At 37.7% G+C, this 5,000-nt stretch overlaps 1 protein-coding gene across 1 annotated transcript in view; it reads right to left on the bottom strand.

Moving 5' to 3' along the window:
- LOC135215628 (uncharacterized) overlaps window positions 1-5,000 on the bottom strand; it is a gene marked incomplete in the record, with an annotated part of 827,040 nt that overhangs the window by 88,847 nt on the left and 733,193 nt on the right.

The following is a 5,000-nucleotide window of genomic DNA, read 5'->3' as shown; positions in this document are numbered from 1 at the left end:
ACAAACTCCTAAATATGAGTTTCCAGGGTCAATCTCGTGGGGGTTTCTTCGCTTTGCCACTGGATGGCCAGAATTCAGTGCTTCAGAGGAAATCTATTCCTGATGGGTGCCATTGAAAAGGGTGAAAACCTATTTCCAATTTAAAGAAGAGCGAAGAGACGAAAATGATGATGCGTATATTTGGTCGAGACTGACTAGAGGCAACCCGATGCCTTTATCTAGCCCAGGCGATACGGAGAAGGGGAGGAGAAGAATGAGAGTGAGAGAGAGAGAGAGAGAGAGAGAGAGAGAGAGAGAGAGAGAGAGAGAGAAATGGAACCTGGATACACAGGAAGTGACAAAGAGAACAGAAACAAGAAGATGAATATATGTCTAAATAGTGTCTTTGGGTAAATAATACGCCGCACACACGGCGCATATCCAACTAGAGGTTATCAAAAACAGGGAAGCATTTCATGTTTTCCCAGGGCTGTAGCCAAACCAAAATGTAGTAGAAGTATGCATGCGACTGCCTTCCAAACACTGAAAAAAAAGTTAACCCGACATGTATTGAAGCCATACTACGAATATTGTCATTATTCATAACGTGTACACATTCTACCGGAATAGGCTGCATCGCAAAGCATGCTATAGTAGATTCATATCAACCGTGGATTTGATGTCTAGGCCCGTCCCTTACGACGCTCCTGATTGGCTGTTGATAAGCCAATGACACGGCTGGAAACTCTCAATCTCTCTCGAGAGTTCACATAGGCAGGATGTGTGTTCCTCCTCTCCTGAGGGATACGTCTTTCAAACGTATACCTCAGGACATCAAATGCACGGTTGATGTGAATCTACTATAGTAACTTTTTTGTTTGGCCCTTAATAATTAACAGGCTCAGAGAACTTCCCCGGGTGGAACAGTGATACACATTCATACTCAGATTTAATTTGAAATCCTGGCTCGAGTGGTAAACAATTAAAAAATCCACTTTTTAGGTGTAAGGTCTGTTTTAAACCAAATAAACGACGGGACTTTAAATGCAAGAAAGTACAAATATAGTATTTGCGAATCATGCATTACTGAACTATGGTTGTTCACGTTTATAACACAGCGGGACACTTAGCCTAGTCTTACGTATGAGAGAGATCTGCAATTGTAAGCTCTGTCTGTTTGTCCCGAACATTCGTGACAGGTGTTCATATATCAAGTAAATTTCTTTCTCTCTTATCCTTCAGCAAAAAATAATACACTACCTTCATTCAAAATTGATATACCATGAATACCACTCTTTTATATTCAAACTGAACAAAACAGCATCTTGTCCTCGTACCAACTTCAGCTCTCTCTCTCTCTCTCTCTCTCTCTCTCTCTCTCTCTCTCTCCTCTCTCTCTCTCTCTTTCAAAGCCAAAAGTACTTTAGCAAATACGGTAAATCCTCAAAACCATCCATGAAGTATTTACCACATAGCGGCTTAACAAGTCGTGAATGTCCTCTACAGCAAATATGGCCCCATTTGTTCTTCTCGCACAAGACGTACACTAATGACGTCATCCGGTGACTTATGGCTCCTTGCTCCGAGCAAGACTTGACGTCAGGTGATGAATGGCGTCATTTGTCAACAACCTCCTCGGCTGGAAGTCCCTCAGTTCAGTTTTCTTGTGCAGTTTGCGCGTTGTCCTGTAGCGACATTTTCCCCGTCGTGTTTGAGGTAGCCCAATATTCAAACGCAAGCTTGCATTTATTACTAGTAAAAGATAATACAAACATGCACAAATATCACACAGACTATAATGAATTAGGAGGCTGATTGCATTGACGGGGAATCCATTTCTATCGTGCAGTTTTATTTAGGCCTAGCCAGTTATCTGGAAGTTCTGCACAGATAAATATCTGGAAGTTGCGCTAACTATCAGTATGATGAGAAACTTGCAGTTAAAGATGAAATAACTCATACTTGACGCCTAAACATACTATGAATGCAGGTGAAGCCAGGCAAGTAGACCGGCAAATAGAATGCCTGTCATTTGGGTGCTGATTCTTGTAAGCACCCACTCACAGACAGAAATCCATATCATTTGCACGCTTAGAAATGAAAAAATATATATATATATAATTCCCACGCTTAGAAATGAAAAAAAATCATTTACACGCTTAGAAATAAAAATAATATCATTTACACGCTTAGAAATGTAAAATAAAAAAAAATCATTTACACGCTTAGAAATAAAAAAAATATCATTTACACGCTTAGAAATGAAAAATAATATCATTTACACCGCTTAGAAATAAAAAAATATCATTTACACCGCTTAGAAATGAAATGAAAAAAAAAATCATTTACACGCCTTAGAAAAAAAAAAAAAAAGACCCGTAGGCATATTGAAAGAATATGCGTGCACCGTGGACACAGACCTCACATACACATTTTATATATTATATATATATATATATTATATATATATATATATATATATATATATATATATATATATATATAGATATTAATATATATATATATATATATATATATATATATATATATATATATATATATATATGAAATATAAGGTGTGGTTGTCGTGTGTGTGTATGTGTTATGCAAAACACCTTATCATTTTCTAACCAGAAAACCGGACGACGAAAGAATAGGTGTAACAGGAGTAGCTGGAAAGAATCAGAACAAAACTAAGAGAAAAACGATCAACAATTGAGCTTTACGTGTCTAAACAAAACCCCTTTCAGAAATGGCACGGTGCCTCATCGGAGACACTTGTATGGATACTGCTAGCAGTGTCTTTAGTTTTTGTCGTGTGACAAGGCCGCCTTTTCTTCTATTATCGATCAAAGATTAGAACATTGAGTTGCACGTCCCGACGGAACTCATATTGAAAAGGAAAATACACATACTAGAGAATTATGATCAAAGTGTAGCAATATTATAAAACGATTTTCCACTTGCCTTATTTCCTCCTGTCAACCTTTCAATAGTTCTTGTGCACCGTTTCTAGGCCTTACTTCCAGACAACAACATGTAAATGAACATATATATATATATATATATATAGTATATATATATATATATATATATATATATATATATATATATATCGAGCTACAAATGTCCTTTAATATCTAATTCGCTCTACCTCGGAATTAATATATTTTCATATATGTTTAACCGAGGGGGAATTTATTAAGCAATAAGAGAATTGCCGGCCGACAGGCGCGAACCATCGACCTCTCAATTCCAGGACTGGCAGTGAAGCCTTAGCCCACCCAGCCACCGCAAGAGATATAAGTTTATGCCGCCTCCCATCTCAAATACCTGCCGCGCTCAGGTATTTTTTGTTTCGGAGACTGCATCAAGCCCATCTCGTCCTCGGTAACGTGGTAGTGCTTTTGACCGCACGTAGTCATTATATAAGTCATATCACATTACCGTGATTCATATACATATATCGAGCTACAAATGTCCTTGAATATCTAATTCGCTCTACCCCGGAATTAATATATTTTAGTATATGTTTAACTGAGGGGGAATTTATTAAGCGATAATAGAATTGCCGACCGACAGGCGCGAACCATCGACCTCTCAATTCTTAGTTTAACTAGACCACTGAGGAAATTAACAGCTGTCCTATGGGTGGCCAGAAGGATTAGATATTTTTACGTGGCTAAGAACCAATTGGTTACTTAGCAACGGGACGTCGAGCTTATTGTGGAATCCAAACCACATTATATCGAGAAATGAATTTCTGATCATTAGAAACAAATTCCTCTGATTCCGCGCTGGCAGAGCGGGGGGCGAACTCGGCCTACCAAATCGGTAGGCGAGCACGTAACCTATTCGTCCGATGAGGAACTTATTTTTTTCAGTATCCGTGCATGAAATCAGAGATACTATCATGCATTTTGGAAATGAAGTAAGCTGCTCACTTACTGTTATTGAAAGGGATTTACAAGTTACAGACTCAAGTCTTCGAGAAGAATACATGAGAGGATCCAGTTTAACACGGCAAAATAACCACAAAGAACGATTGACCTTCATATGTGCGATTTGTTACGCTTAGAAAAAAGCTATCAGAAAAAAGGTAAAAAAATACGCCGAAGTTTGTTTTTTTTTTTTTTTTTTTTTTTTTTGGGTGCTATCGAGTTTCCTGTACAGCGTATAATGCTGTAAGAGCTGCAGCCCATGAAAATGTCAGCCACGGCCCGGTGGTGGTCTGTCCTATAGCGTTGCTAGACACACGATCACAGCTAAATTTAACCTTAAATAAACCAAAAACTACTTAGGCTAGAGGGCTGCAATTTGGCATGTTTAATGATTAGAGCGTCGATGGTCATCATGCCAATTTGCAGCCCTCTAACCTCAGTAAGTTTTAAGATCTGAAGGCGGACAGAAAAATAGCGGACGGACAGACAAAGCCATCTCAATAGTTTCATTTCACAGAAAACTAAAAAAAAGAAGAAAAATCAATCTGCTATTTTGCTCAAGAGAGTGAGGACTCGTTGGTGTTGGGAAGAGGCTCTCACAGGGAGTTGTATTAATCACGTCTTACTTTGGAGAACGTCCTCAAAGCATCCGAAATTTTCGCAATGCACTTCCAGGATTACTGAAGGAACGGTCCGCTTTCCAAACCAGATGGAATCTTGGTATTCGTAGGGTCAAGAGAAGAGGTATGAATAGAATGATTACAATAAAAGTATCAATTTTGATTTTTCTCAGTGATCGATGGATACAAGAAATATGGACCGTATGGCCCGGCTCTGACTTCGGGGAAGTGTTTTATGTATATGATATAAATCAAGTCACTGGCATACTTATACATATAGTAAAGGGAAATGATAGAAAAACTTGTAATATCCCAATCCAAATAATTGTACATGATCAGGCCATACATTCCCAGCCACATAATAATACGTACACATATATATATATATATATGTATATATATATATATATATATATATATATACATATATATATATATATATATATATATATATATATAT

The sequence above is a fragment of the Macrobrachium nipponense genome, chromosome 5 (assembly GCF_015104395.2).
Source record: "Macrobrachium nipponense isolate FS-2020 chromosome 5, ASM1510439v2, whole genome shotgun sequence".
Lineage (NCBI taxonomy): Eukaryota > Metazoa > Arthropoda > Malacostraca > Decapoda > Palaemonidae > Macrobrachium > Macrobrachium nipponense.
The sequence above is the reverse complement of the archived record's forward strand: the minus strand, read 5'-3'. Positions and strand labels throughout refer to the sequence as shown.